This window comes from Rattus norvegicus, chromosome 7, assembly GCF_021556685.1.
Source record: "Rattus norvegicus strain SHRSP/BbbUtx chromosome 7, alternate assembly SHRSP_T2T, whole genome shotgun sequence".
Lineage (NCBI taxonomy): Eukaryota > Metazoa > Chordata > Mammalia > Rodentia > Muridae > Rattus > Rattus norvegicus.
In genome coordinates this window covers 56293383-56309061 of record NC_141540.1, presented here as the reverse complement: position 1 = coordinate 56309061, position 15679 = coordinate 56293383, and the positions used below count along the sequence as shown (strand labels likewise).

Below are 15679 nucleotides of genomic sequence, written 5' to 3'. Positions count from 1 at the left end.
ATAGTTACCAAAAATAAGCAATGATGGAAATGACTTAGGTCGAAAGTCTATTTCTAAAAGAAATTCTGATCAAGCTCAAGGTTAGAAAAAGTTTAGTGACTTTTTTCATTGTATAAATATTTTTATGTGTGACTTGGGGGCAGGGCGGCACATGTCGCAGTATATTATCAGAGGACAACTTTCAGGGGTCATTGATCTCTTCCCTAGGAATCAAACTCAAGCTGTCAAGACTTGCACAGTGGACTCTTTATTCCCTGGGCCATTTCATCTGCCCTTGTGAATATTTTGGCAAAAATCTATCTTCTACATCTAATTAAAATCACAAAATGATTAATTTCAGTTGAAAGGTTTGAAGCAACTACTCTCATGAGTTATAACATTCTACAAAGTAGCCAATAAGTAATACCTTACTAGTTAACATACTGGATATAGCAAGCAACCAAGTCTGTAGGTTTAAAGCAGTTTTTCCTCAGAAATGACAAGTCTATTTGGTTTTGGTGATCCTGGGGATTAAACCCAGAACTTCACATGTTGCAACCATTTACTGACACCAAGTAAAACTGTCATTTAAAAGGCCTATAGCCCCAGTAGCTAGTTACCTCCCATTTAACCTAAAACAAAGCCAGCTAAAGGACAGAGTCTATTGCTCTGATCTCCAATGCTCCATCATCCAGAACTCCTGCTCAAAAGAAAAACCTAACACGCCCAGCCCTGGCAAACTCTAGGTCAACCAAAAATCGTGGCATCTAATGGAAAATTAAGCATGAAAAAGAATGATTACAAAAACAAAAACTGACCAAGGGGGATAGTTGGGGATGCTAGTACAACTTAAGTAGAAAAGGAAATTTGTTGATCAACCTGGGGGGAGGGGGAGGTGATGCTAGGCACTGAGGCAAAAGGGAGCCTCTAAAGACAGAACAAAGAATCACAAGTATGAAAGTAAAAATAAGACAAGCAGAACCATTCTAAGAAAATCCTACAAGACAGCAGGGAAATGAAGACAGAACATCACCAAGGGCACAGTAGACAAGCATTTTAGAAAGCTGGAAATGCCTATAATTCAGATTGCAATGGCAACTGTGTATAATGCTGACCCTTTTTGAGGATACAGTGGTTTCAAAGCACAAGCCCTGGCAAAAGGCAGGGAAGAGAGCTGGATATAGGATGTGTCCCCACCAAAACAACTGCCCTTTGATGTAAACTCATTTCCCCAGGTAAAAGATCCTGGCACCTGAGAGTCTGTTAACTAGAGACTCCAGACAATGTCTCAATAGGGTGTCGTCCTCAACTGTAAAGTGAAGTCAAGGACAGTGTGGGCTACATGATTCCCTGTCTCAGAAAGAACAAAAGAGAGCTGAGGACATGGCTCAATGAGAAAGAACACTTGTGAGCAAGCAGAAGAACCTAAATTTGGATCCCCAGCACCCTACAAAACCAGATGGTATGGCCCATAATCTCAGGGTTGAAGGGCCCTAGAACAGGAAGACTGAGACTGAGACAGGAAGATCACTGGGGATTGCTAGCTAGCCAGCCTAACCAGAAAAACTGCAAGATCCAAGTTCAGTGAGACTCTGTCTCAAGGGCATAAGTAGAAGAGAAATAGATGAGGATTCACAACACTCATCCTCTGGGCACACACACCTGAGAATGTATACTTCCACAAGACTATGGGGCAAAAGAAAGTTACATTATCCAATTAAAGAGTTTTAAAATGAGCACTGGACATGATGGCTCATTCCTAGCAGGAAGAGCCTGGGGGAAGAAGGACTGCTATAAATTTGAGGTTAGCTGGGCTAAGCCTGGGCTACAGTGTGAGACCCTGTCTGAAAACAAGCAAACAAAACAGTATAACAAAAGGAAGTTATAGGAAGAGACCTAAAAGTCAAACTGTCTAAACTAGAGCTGACCAGTCAAAATGAAAGCACAGTAGAATGGATGGGAGTAAGGAGGCAGTGCAGGGAAGACTAGGGTAGAGACATACTGTTAGAAGAGGGGACAGGGAAAAATAAGGGAAACAGGAATTCCTATCCAGATATTTTAAAAATTAAATAGTCAGAACCTTGGTATTAACAGCTGCTTGTTTGTTTGTTTGTTTGTTTGTTTTTTTAATAACTACGGGGTTACATAATAAAATCTACAGAAAAGGAATCCTAATCTATGCATACTACCTGACCCAGCCTTAAATAATATTTACATAGTCATAGTACTTGCTACTTGCTTTTATCATTTATAAACAACCTCAGGACATAAGGCAGAGCTAGAGTTATACAGCGGAAAATGTGTTTATATAGGAAATACAAAGTACCCATAATTAGGAGGAGAAGTAAAGAAAAAAATAAAATTTTCAGTAATGTCTTCATTTAGGCTCAGCTGACGTAGTTTTATTGCTGTTTGGAGGGGACTTTCAATGCGAAATTGATAGAACTAAGGAGTTAGACATGGTGGTACATAAACAAAAGGATCACATCGAATTCAGGCCTGCCTAAACTGTACAGTGAGCTCCAGGTCAGACATAACTAAACAGTGAGAGCTTGTCTCAAAAGGAAAAAAATTGGGGTTGGGGATTTAGCTCAGTGGTAGAGCGCTTGCCTAGCAAGCGCAAGGCCCTGGGTTCGGTCCCCAGCTCTGAAAAAAAAGAAAAGAAAAAAAAAAAAGGAAAAAAATAAAAATCCAACAGAAACTGGATCTTTACAAAAACAATAGAATTTCCTTCCCTCCACATATCTAAACAACCTCCCATGAACTCTCATCCATTCCCTAACAGACAGAAAAATTCTTTAACTAAAGATGGTGAATCTCTATAGCTTAAATATCTTTTCTACAGGTTCATTCTGTCTTTAAGGTGGTGTCTCTACTACCCCGCGGGACATTTAGCAATGTCTTTTTTTTCTACCTGTTACAATTACAAGAAGTATTCCTGGAATCTAGTGGGTACAGGGATGGGGTAACCTATTCTCTAACACGTAGGAACTCATAACCAAAAAATTACCCAGCTGAAATACTGTGTGTCAAGTTGGGAAATTCTGCTTTAAGTAAAATCTTCTAATTTTAGTTTTTCTCTCTTCCTAGTTTTTTTTTTTTTAAGATTTATTTGTTTAGTTTATGAGTACTCTGTCACTGTCTTCAGACACACCAGAAGAAGGCATCAGATCTCCTTACAGATGGTTGTGAGCCACCATGTGGTTGCTGGGAATTGAACTCAGGACCTCTGGAAGAGCAGTCAGTGCTCTTAACCACTGAGCCAGCTCTCCTGCCCTCTTCCTAGTTCGTATGGTAATATCTCCATAAAAGACAAAACTGTCATGGGCATGGATACTATCAGCATTCATTAAATACAGACTCAAGGACCTATCCTCTGCATCCTCACAGGCATCTAAATACAGGCTCAAGGACCTATCCTCTGCATCCTCACAGGCATCTAAATACAGGCTCAAGGACCTATCCTCTGCATCCTCACAGGCATCTAAATACAGACTCAAGGACCTATCCTCTGCATCCTCACAGGCATCTAAATACAGGCTCAAGGACCTATCCTCTGCATCCTCACAGGCATCTAAATACAGACTCAAGGACCTATCCTCTGCATCCTCACAGGCATCTAAATACAGACTCAAGGACCTATCCTCTGCATCCTCACAGGCATCTAAATACAGGCTCAAGGACCTATCCTCTGCATCCTCACAGGCATCTAAATACAGACTCAAGGACCTATCCTCTGCATCCTCACATTCATTAAATACAGGCTCAAGGACCTATCCTCTGCATCCTCACAGGCATCTAAATACAGACTCAAGGACCTATCCTCTGCATCCTCACAGGCATCTAAATACAGACTCAAGGACCTATCCTCTGCATCCTCACATTCATTAAATACAGACTCAAGGACCTATCCTCTGCATCCTCACAGGCATCTAAATACAGACTCAAGGACCTATCCTCTGCATCCTCACAGGCATCTCGGGCTGGCCACTGACCCTCACAGAGTCCACGGCGTATGTTCTGTGTATGAGGTCCAGCAGCAACTGAGAATCACCCACCTGAGCTACGACTCTTACAGATCTTAGGATCTCAAATACTTCATCTACTCAGCAGCTTACAGCGGGGACACCATTAGCTGCCTAACCCCAAATTTTCAGTACTCTCAGACAAAACTACGTCCATTGTGGCATGTTCCTATTAATGCACACCTCTCTTCCATCTGGAACCTGTTTGGTTACTTAGAGAGCAGGTGTGTATTCACGTGGGGTGGAGGGTGAGGTGCCGAGATGTAGGTGTGTGTGCAAGTACAAGTGTGTGTGCAGGCACCAGTGGACACACTTTTGTGTGGAGGCCAGAGAATAACCTTGAGTATTACGCACTGTCACCTAGTTTTTTGGAGATAGTCTATCTGAGCCCTAGGGCTTTCTGATTAGGTGAGGCTAGCTGACCAGTGAGCCTAGGCATTTACCTGTAACCAACCTCAGGTCCTCACGCTTGCACAAGCATGAACTATCTACCAAAGCAGGAGGTCCTTGCAAGCACTTTACCAACTGAGCTATCTCCCTAACTCCCCACCCCTAGTTTAGGGGCTCTAGATCCTTTAAACCTATGTCTACTAACCCATAAGACCTCCAGCATTCAGACTTGACTCTACAATTGGAAGAAAGGGTAAAGAAAGAACCCCCACTTCTCTGTCATTTCAATCCAGCAGTGACAGTTCAGCACATCCACCACACCCACCTGATGACAGGGAGGAAGGAAGACTGTGGTAAGCAGTGAACTACACCTGCCCTTCCTACCCCTCACCCCTCCTAACAGCAGCCTCGGCACAAGCTAGCTAGCTCTTACTGCTAATTTCTGTTTATTTCAGTTTCTAGTAATGAATTCCTACATCTCTTTTCTAAGTAAGAACTGTGAGAAACCCACAAGGTTCTATGCCTGGCCTCCCTACACACTTTCCCTTTCAGCCTGTCAATTCAGCCTCCATATGCATTTTCTTCCCTGTGGCCACCCCTGTCTCAGCCAGAGACAGTAAGTAGTTCTGAACTCACAGTCTGGCAAAGCCAATGCTACTCTGCTTCTTTACATGTCTAAAATGACGGTGATAAGAGAGTCCATTACTGCCAGTATCACAACATAGAGGACTACAAAAGCCACACTACACTTCACAGTGCTATTTTTCTTAGCTTCTGAACTGCTCATCTTAAATAGTAGATTAGCCACAAGACACAGAAGTATACACTTAGCACACCTGGCTTCTTCCAGTCCCCAGTTCTCACTTGAACAATGTAGCCGTGCCCTCTTGTCACCAGTTCCTCACCTCATCATTTCTGCTCAAAATCCTGCTTGTATCAGCTCCTCTCTCCCAGAGGTGCGGCACTCCCACTACACTCCCAGTGCTGGGAAAGGAGAATTAGGATCATACCTGAAGTTCACTGACCAGCTAGCCAGTCCAGCCTACTCAGCAAGCACAACACTAGCATGTACACACACACACACACCAGAAAGAAATGATGTAGACGCCTATTGGTCAGCTCCAAAACTACTGAATTCTAGAATAAAACAAAGGAAGCATCTTCATATTCATCCATCTCACTAACTACTTTTAGTGAATGTTATAGCAAATTGAAAACTCCTTGGGTTTTTATTTGTCTGTTCTAAAAACAATGGACAGAAGAGTATGATGATAAAGATAATGTCTTTTAACATATACTCTAGGGGCTGGAGGGATGGCTCAGCAGTTCCAATACTTGCTGCTCCTTCAGGACCCAAGTTTGGTTCACAACACCCATATGAAGTGACTCACCCCGACCTTCCAGATCAAGGGGACTGATGCCCTCTTCTGGTCTCCATGGGCACCTACACTCGTGTGCACCAACCTACACACTGACACTCATATACACTTAACAATTTTTTAAATTTTTACAAGAAAAGCCTAAAGAGTCGGATTTTCTGCCATTCTTGGTTAAAATAGATTTGTGGTAAGCAGCCTTTTCTATCATTTCAAAACTCCAAGTCTATCTCAAACATTCTATATGCATCAGAGTGCTGCATGGATCGTGAAAACTACCAAGATCACAAGATAATGCAGCTTTGAGTCAGGAAGAACAAAGAGGTACTGGAGCTTTACAGTTCCGAGGAGGAATCCAGCATCTCGTGTAGTCTTGACAAGGGGCAGTAATACAACTAAGATTCACTTCTATCAGAAAGCAGTAAGATTTACACAAAGAAAAACTACCTTTGGGGCATGAATGGGCAATTCCTGTAACAACAAAACCAGACTGGAGGATCAGAAATTCAGTGTCAAAACTGACCACACAGAGAATTTAAGAGGAGAGAGAAAGACAGAAAAAGCATAAACTATGAATCTAAAAAGAGATTACCATGAAACAACTAGGTAAGGCAAGGAAATACGAGAAATCAGGAAAAATGGCCTAGGTAGTTCACTAATAGTTCAGTGATAGAGCACTTACCCAAATTAATATTACATGAACCAAAATAGTATTTAAAGTTCTAGATGCAAAGAAAATATTTCATATAATTTTATAATAGTTGAAATTTCTCCACATTTTAAATACTGAGGTTGGCAGTTTAAAACACATGTAATTGCATTCCCCAAACCACCATGCAAGGTAAGGATAGTATCCCCCTCTACAAAAGAGAAAGCCAAGGCCAGGAACTTGCTGAAGGACACATTACTTGTTTAAGATATAATCCAGCCTCCCTCCGTAACTGTAATATTGCCATTCCTAAAAACTGAAGTACTCTGCATTTTCACTTTTGTTTGCTTTGGTTTTTAAGACAGTTTCTCTGTATAGCCCCGACTATCCAGGAACTCCACCTGTAGACAAGGCTGGACTTGAAGTTAGGCTTGCCTCTGCCTCCCGAATGCTGGGGTTAAACACATGTGCCACCCATCCTCACTGTATTTTCACTTTTTTTTTTAAACAAAGCATGCAGATTTTCTTATCTTAGGGGAGGTAAGTACTGGGATGGGAGAAGAAAAGTTCTTCCAAATGCAACAGAACATAAAAGCAATTGTGCTTATTGTGACATTGTTTAACATTTGTTTTGTTAACTGAAACTTGACTGCTTTGTTTGGTAAGCTACATCCCTTCCCAACACAATTTTTTACCTCCTTTTCTCTTTTCTTCTTTTTTGTTTTTGCCTTGAACTCAGAGATTCATCTGCCTCTGACTCCAAGTGCTGGGTGGGATTAAAGACTTACACTGTCACCATGCAGTTCCCTCTACTTTAAGCTAGCTGCCCAGGCTGCTCTCTGGTTCTGCATGTATTCATTATTTTATAGGGAATGGGTCACAGAGGCTGTGTATGGCTATCAGAGGACAACTTAAAGGAGCTGCTGGTCTCCTGCCACCAGAAATCTAACTCAAAATGCCAGGTCATGAGGCTTGGTGACAAAGCCATCCTGTCAGCATGTTACGGCTGATCTTGAAGTCACTCTACAGATCGAGTAGGCTTTGACCTTGTGATCCCCTTATCTCAGACTCCCAAATAGCTGGGGTACAGGCCTGTATCACCAGGTCTAATTTTGGTTCATTCTGTCTTACACACGCTCTGAATATACCAGGTTACCTTTAACTACATGACCTCCACCAAAGCCTATCATAAAAATCCCCTTCTTCAAGAAGGTTCCCAGATTACACGGCTCCTTCCCTTCATCACCTCACTTTGAGTGTCATTAGCACACACTCCACTTGTTCTCCAGTCAGTGGGTAGAACTACAGTAACTTATGAACAGCATGGATGGTTGCTATTTTAGAGAGTTGTCACTGACTGCATTTTGCTTATTAGTTTCCTAGAACTATAACACAGGTAAACTTAGAAGTGTAAGTTCCAGGTGAAGGACCTCTTCCTTATGAGGTGTCAGATTCACAACATGTTTCAAGAACAAAGCTCCCTATGATTGTGTCTTCTAGAGTCTATCTGACTGCATGCTTTTATGAGAATATGCAGTACAGACTAAGGTAGAAGGATAAACCTAAAACCTCAGTTAGTATATACTGCCAGGAAATCTGCACATAGCTCACTTACTTACCTAGGGCACCATGCACAGGAAACCTACTTCACCACAATGCTGCAATTAAGTACTTCTCACCATCTCCTTGCACTTGGACATCTACATTCAACGGTTCTCCAACAAGGGATATGTGTGTGTGGGGTGTGTGTGTGTGTGTGTGTGTGTGTGTGTGTGTTTGTGTAGAGAGAGAGAAGATCTCAAGGCTAGCTGTAAACTCAAGGTAACCCTTCTTCTTCTACCTCCCAAGAGCACCAGCAAACACCACACCCAGTATCTCAGAAGCTCTTGCTGTTCTTATGGCTCATTTATAAGAATAAGATATGATCTTATCATATACTTTTGATTGCCTGGCATCCCAAGATTATTGTTATTCATGTTTACAACTTTGGATATAAGAATATCAAAATATGACACTATGAGTACTGTTGTAGGGTTACAAAACCTCTAAATATCAATTCTTTGTCTAAGTTATCTATCGTTGATGGATTAGTAATTACCCAACCAGGTTGAAACATACTAAAACCACCCAATGTTAAACTAAAACCTTGCAATTTGTCCTTTAAAAACAATGATCTTGGGGCTGGGGATTTAGCTCAGTGGTAGAGCGCTTACCTAGGAAGCGCAAGGCCCTGGGTTCGGTCCCCAGCTCCAAAAAAAAAGAACCAAAAAAAAAAAAAAAAAAACAAAGATCTTTGTGTAATGGCACATTCTATAAGAAAATGTCATTTCAAAGGACTGCAAAGCTATCTCCAAAGTATATTCTTAACTCTCAATTAAAAAATGAATTCAGAAGCAAAAACCATTTTACCAAATATCTAAATCCTATGAATGTGTTAAGAAATGTTTCCTGAGGAGTTGGGGATTTAGCTCAGTGGTAGAGCACTTGCCTAGCAACTGCAAGGCCCTGGGTTCGGTCCCCAGCTCCGAAAAAAAAAAAGAACCAAGAAATGTTTCCCAACTCCAAAAATGTAACAAAAGCCAGGCACAGTGGAATACATGTGACAGCCAGGAGGCTGAGGCAGGAGTATTCTGCCAAGTTCCAAGGCCAGTCTTAGCTACATGATGAACACCATCACTAGGCAGGTAACACAGCAAAACCCTATCTGAGAAAACAAAAGCAAGCAAATAAAAATTACAATTCTCAATGAAAAGACCATTTGCACAAATCAGACATGATCACAACAGTAATGATCGCAACTCAGTACAAGAGGCAAGCCACGTCCAGTTTTAATTAAGCAAGCATTTCTAGGCACCTCTGTTGATCTTTGTGGCTCAAACTGTTCACATGGAATTTGACCGCAACAACTTAATCTCCATAATTAAAGAGCTTTAGGAAGGTCTTAAATTCCATCTATTCCCTTTGCTAACACTTTGAACAAGCGCACTGCAGTCGTTCTTGCTACAGAGAAAGATTGCATCCTTGCTATCATAAGAAAGAGTAACATGTTTGAAATTAGTTGGACTTTTAATAGAGTGCATTTTAAATTGCATGGCCTTTCCCTTCCTTCTCCAACCTGTTTTTATAAAACTAGCATTTTAATAATCTCACTACAAAACAGGTTCTAGCAAGCAAAGTGACTGATTCCAGTCTCTCAGCATGCTCGAATTTAGATGAAACCCCAAGGGAAGAGAAAGAAAAAGCGTAACAAGCAGTTTACCTATACCTCAATTGTTCTTTGGAATCCTTCAAGAGGCAAAAACAAGCTTTAAATGGTTATCTTGAAAGACCTATAGTTGCACTAATTTGGGGCTGCACTAATGTAAGGCTGTTTACAGTGAGATTACTTTTAAGAAAGCCCTGCTATACCCAAGGTATTCTAAATACTACTGTTACTTAAGTCTTCCAGCAGCAAAAAGGCAAAAAACTTCATTAAGTTATTGAAAGCAGATATGCTATCATCAGATAAGTTTTCCCATCTGTTTAGAGAGGAACCCAAGTTACTTCTTATTTCAGACGGCATTTAGTTAAAATGAAATTAGGTTATGTTTCACAACGCAGATGTCGCTCACAAAGAAGTGTTAAATGACTTTAGTGAATGGAAAATCTGCATCTACTGTTGCTTCGCATCAGCCGGTCTTGAGTGGGTTGCTCAATGAAGCAAAAGCATGCTCCATATGAAACTCCCTGGAACCTGATTACATTCTCCACAGTGTAGCAGCAAACAAAAACGTAAAAGTGCAGCGAAGACACCGCCTTTTCTCCAGTGTGGCAAGAAGGCCATCCAAGCTGAGGTTTAAGGAACACCGCGACAGTCTCTGCAAAGGCGGGTGCGGTCTGCCTGCGCGCGGCACAACCTCTTCAGGGTCTGTCACAGGAAAACCCCAAGCCTTGCCTTAACCGCCCCGAGCGACAAAGCGATAGGTTTTCAACCCCTGCGCGGGGGCTTCCGGCGAGCCCCGGCGTAGCCCTGTCAAACTTCAGGAGGGGCAGACTCTCGGGACCCGGAACGCCGAGCCGCCCCCGCCCCCATCCCAGGTCCCTGCTGGGCACTGTACCGCTGCAGACGCACCTACCGCGGGCCCCAAAAACACGCCACCCCCGCCAGCCCTGCCAATCTCCCTCTCTAAAGGGACAAAGGCAGGAGAGGAACTCGCTGCGCGGGGTGCCCAGGAGTGCCCACGGCCCGAGCTCGGAACGTAGGACTGAGGGACTACAGTCACCCCAAAGGCACGACTCCGCTGCCCCCCAACGCCGGACTGAGTGCCACTCACCGATGCGGAGCCCCAAAGGAGGCGGCCCGCAGGCAGCAGGCTTCAACGGGATCACAGTGACGCCGGAATCCGGGGCCCTAGTGTCCGCTGGGACCCCCCAACTTCTCTCGGTCCCAGTCACGGCGGTAACTGCGAGCCAGCCCGATGGAGGGCACAGTCTAGCCGCGGTGGGGGCTCGGCCCGGAGCAACGAGAGAACTCCGACCCCTTCGCCCGCGGGCCAGGGCGGAACCCCTTCCTTCCCTACCGCTACCGCTCTCGGCGGTGGCCGAGTCGAGCGCTGCTGTCGCCCCGGCTGGCTGCCGCTGCCACTGCCGCTACCACCGCCGCCCAGCTGAGAGCGCGTCGCAGCAGAATGCTGTCATCCACCCTGACACCGCCTTTCTGGGCGCCGCGAGCCGCCACGAGCCTTCACATCCCAAAGCCCGCCCCTCTCGCAGCCCCGCCTCCGGCCCAGGGCTCTGGCTACGCCTCCTTCCCGTCACGTGACGCCGCAGGGAGCGGGCCCGGGTAGCTTCTGCTGGGCGGGCGCGCGGAGGAAACTGCTGGCAGCTCGTCGTGCTGGCGAGCTGTCACCTCGCCTCCGCGCCCTCGAGGTTCCTCCTCAGGAACCCCTGAGGTAGAGAGCCGCCCGCCCGCCCGCGGGTCCCCTGAGGTGAGGCCTTGTGGAAGGTGGGACCCCGGCCTACATCACCTGAGGAGGCCGCAAAGCGCTCACTGGGCAGGACCCGCCTCCCGACCTCCGGCCGGGTCCACTTCCAGCCCAACAGCCTAGAGGAGGCTGCGAGTAGCAATTCCGGCTGGAGGAGCAGTCTGGAGCAGCTGCTGCCTATTTCCAATGGCACGCTCACTGTGGTGTCTAATTTGCTGTTGGCCTCACAGGAGGTTTGCAATGTGGTTTTCAGTCACACTGGGATGCGAAGAACCTAGCAGGCTTTTGGGTTGTTTTTTTTTTTTTTTTAAACATTCGTAGTCACGTTCAGAGTCCTCGGTGCCAGCTTTTACAGTCATTAGGTTTTACAGTGAAGTTGGTGACAGTTTGAACAACGTGGCAGTTTGATAGTACCTCTCAATTTGAAAATAGAGCCCAGTTTAACTCTTCATTTTGATGTTTTGGTTTTTGTTTTTGTTTTGTGTGTGTGTGTGTGTGTGTGTGTGTGTTTAGTACCTCAACACTTGGTGTTTTTTTTTTTAACCCTCGACCCCAGGAACCCCTCCCCATCCTGTTGAGAGGAAAGGAGAATTCATCACTGGAAGAAAGCCAGTTACAATACAGAAGAAGAGAAAAGCTACTAGGACTGAGTGCCTCTAACAAGGCTGTTTTGTGTGATAAAAATTCAATTCCTTATTCGATTATCCTTCTACTCTGGAACCGAGTTTATTTTTTCTTTTTTAACTTTACACAATTTCCATTACATTTCTTGACAGGAAATCAGATGACATTCGGATCATCCAGATACTTAAATAGGCCACAGGATTCTGCCTATTACTGATGTACTTCATAGCAGCTCTAAAAAAAAACTGCAGACGTGGCCATTATGTTGCCCACAGAAAGAGCAACTTACTGCCCAGTTAAATTATGCCAGGCCACTGATCTTTAAGACACATCTTGATGCAGATATGTTAACATTTGAAGAACAATTAGATTTTCTCATGAAGGACTGTTCCAATGAGGGAAAGATTCCAAAACGTTCTTCTGTTAAGAAACCTAGGGACCCGAATGGAGGAGTTAGGGGAAGGACTAAAGGAACTGAAGGGGCCTTATCCGGCATTAATGGGAGGGGAGGCCCCTGGTCCTGTGAAGGCTTGATGCCCGGGTGTAGAGGAAATTATATTTGTGTTTCATATAAGCATAAGGGAAGTTTACTGTTTTGTGGTTCAGTTGGTTTTCTTCCTTGTTTTGGTTTTTCGAAACAGGGTTTCTCTGTGTAACCCTAGATGTCTTGAAACTTGCTTTGTAGACCAGGCTGGCCTCAAACTCACAGACAGCTGCCTGACTCTACTTCCTCAGTGCTGAGGCTGTGCAAGGCAGGAAACTTACTGTTATGTGATGATGGTAACATTCCAGTTTAGCAGCTGATCGAAACTTGTCACTTACCTGAAGCAACGTTCTTTTTATCCTGACTAACAAAAGCCAGTTTCGTTTTTTAATGAATTCAGTTTTAATGGACTACAATCTAAAAGATAAGAATGCGTAACATCTAAACCAAGCAAAAATTAGTTTGTGGGAGGCTGGAGAGATGAGCTCATCAGTTAAGAGTACTTGTTGTTCTTGCAAATCCTTGTTTCTCTTCCTAGCACCCACTCGGTAGCTGGTGGTTCCAGGGAGTCCCACCCCTTCTGACCACCTCAGGCACAGGGCATGCACGTGCACGCAAAACTCCCATACACGTAAAATCTTTTTTAAAAGTTACTTTGTGGGGCTGGGGATTTAGCTCAGTGGTAGAGCGCTTACCTAGGAAGCGCAAGGCCCTGGGTTCGGTCCCCAGCTCCGGAAAAAAAAAAAGAACCAAAAAAAAAAGTTACTTTGTGACTAGCCGGCCATAGTAGCCCATCTCTGTAGAATCCAGAGCCAGACTGTTCTTTCTACAGAGCAAGTTCCAGGACTACAGAGACTCCTAAAGAGAGACCCTGTATTTAAAAATAAATAATCAGGGTAAAAATGTGTCCCCTGTTGTTATTTAAATTGTATTTCTTACTGTGACTTGCAGTCAAATATATTTAAACAATGTTTCTAAAATACTAGATAACAAGAAAAATATATCTTCTTGGCTGCGTGGCTGTTTCCTTTGCTTTTACCCTGAGAATTAAAACCAAAGATTGCAACAAAGGAGGCAAATTGCCTTGCATAATTCTCTTCTGCCTCAGCCCCAATTTCTTCAATTGGCCTTTGAAAATCTGACCATTTGTGCACTGGAAAATGGGGTATGAGAAATAAGGAGACCTACATTAGAGACGTAGTTAATTAGATGTGTGTTTAGATAAATTACTCTGCATTGCCAGTTGTGATAAGAGCGAGGCTTTGGACTACATACTGATTACGGAGTGGTATCTTTTCTCCCCCAGTAGATGATGCTCCCCTGAGAAACAAGCTGTCAGTATACAGATTATGCAGATTCCTGACAGACTAGTTGTAGCTTCTTAGCCTCACTTTAAAAAGTTTGGGAGGTGGTCTAGGAGGCTCTCAAGAGTTCAGTTACACAGTGTCTAGGCTAAAGACCTGAGTTTGATGACTGGGACCTACAAGAGGAGAGTCAACTCCAACTTGTCTTATACCAACACATACACACATACACATATGTGCAAATACAATGTTTTTTTTAATTAAATGCTAGAGATGCGAATTAGTGATTAAGAGCTCTTACTGCTCTTCCAGAGAACCAGAATCCAGTTCCCAGCACCCATACTGGATAGCTCACAATTGGCTACAGCCAACTCCAGGAGATCCGATACCCATGTCTGGACTCCATGGGTACCTGTACTCACAAACACATAACTGAAAATGAAACCTTCTTTTAAATTGAATGCAAGTAATTGAAAGTAAAGAGGCTGTTGGAAAACAAATGTAGCTTTCTCAAACACTTCTATATCTCAATGCTAATATTTGTCATGAATAATTAATGGTTCTGACATATCACTGCTGAGTAGAATAAATATCCTCCATAACCAAACATGACAGAACCTTGTAATGGTAGCTATTCAGAAGACTGAGGCAGGAGGATTGAAAGTTCAAATCCAGCCCTGTCTAGTGTATCATAGTTTTTGTCAACTTGACACAAATCTAGACATACCTGGGAAAAGAGAAGGTGGATTAAGGAATTGCTTCCATCGAATTAGCCAATGGACTCTGGGGCATTTCTAGATTGCTAATTGACATAGAAGGGCCCAGCCACTGCAGAAGGTGCTATACCTAGTTGGATGGCCCTGGGTTGTGTAAGAGAGTAGCTGTATGTAAGTCTGAAGGAAAAGTTAGTATGCAGCAAAGAAGATATTCTTCCATGGGCTCTGCTTCAATTCTTGCCTTTGACTTCCTGCCTTACAGTCCCTTAATGATGGACTGGGAGCTGTAAGCCAAATAAACTCTTTTACCCCCAAGTTGGCGTCTTTGTAAAGCAAATTAGAACAGAAATTGGTACCAGGAACGTGAGATATTGCTGTAATTAAACCATGTTGTTTTTAGGAAGATTGTATAAGGATTTTGGAACTTTGGGCTAAAAATCATTGGTGAGTACTCAGAGCTGTTGTGGGAACCTGGAAAGTAAAAATGTTGAGAGAGGCACAACATAATGGAGGCCTGGCTTGTGAAGTTTCAGAAGCAACTATCAGGGCCATTCATGTCATTTTTTTTTTGGTTTGGTTTGGTGGTTTTGTTGTTCTTGTGTTGTTTGTTGTTGTTTTGTTGTTGTTGTTTTGCTTGCTGTTGTTGGTTTTGGGAGGAGGGTTGTTTGTTTTTTGCTTTTTTGAGATAGTGTTTCTGAGTGTAGCCCTGGCAGTCCTGGAACTCATTCTGTAAACCAGGTTGGCCTTGAACTCAGAGATCCTTCTGCCTCGCCTCCCAAGTTTTGGATTAAATGTATGTGCCACTCAGCTCTTGTTATATTTTGAATTAAGAATCTGTGAATATAAAACCTTGACCATGATAATTGATGCTGTAACATTAACGGAGGCTGAAAAAAAAAAAAATCACCTGTGACCAATGTCAGAACCTCAGAGCTGGCTGAAGATATCCAAGACCATGTTCTCGGCACACAGAAGATTGATTTGGCCCAGAAGGACAGAGGGCAGGAATAAGGAACAAAGACAAGGCATAGGGGAAGAGGGAGAAGGTAAAGGGAACAAGGAGAGGGGAGAAAAGGGGAGAGAGAGAAGGGGAAGAGGTATTTGTCTCAGAGTGGGACAAAGGACTGCTTTTGGACAGAGAAAAGTCAAGCATGGCACATAAGCAAAT

At 43.6% G+C, this 15679-nt stretch overlaps 1 protein-coding gene across 3 annotated transcripts in view; it reads right to left on the bottom strand.

Annotated features, from left to right (window-relative positions):
• Osbpl8 (oxysterol binding protein-like 8) overlaps positions 1-11117 on the bottom strand; it is a 153077-nt gene extending 141960 nt beyond the window's left edge. For 2 of the 3 annotated variants that reach the window (XM_087557245.1, XM_087557246.1), the window contains exon 1: positions 10733-11117. The gene's annotated coding sequence lies outside the window, so the exon portion shown is untranslated. 3 annotated transcript variants of the gene reach the window in all.
• Positions 11118-15679: the final 4562 nt, after the last annotated feature.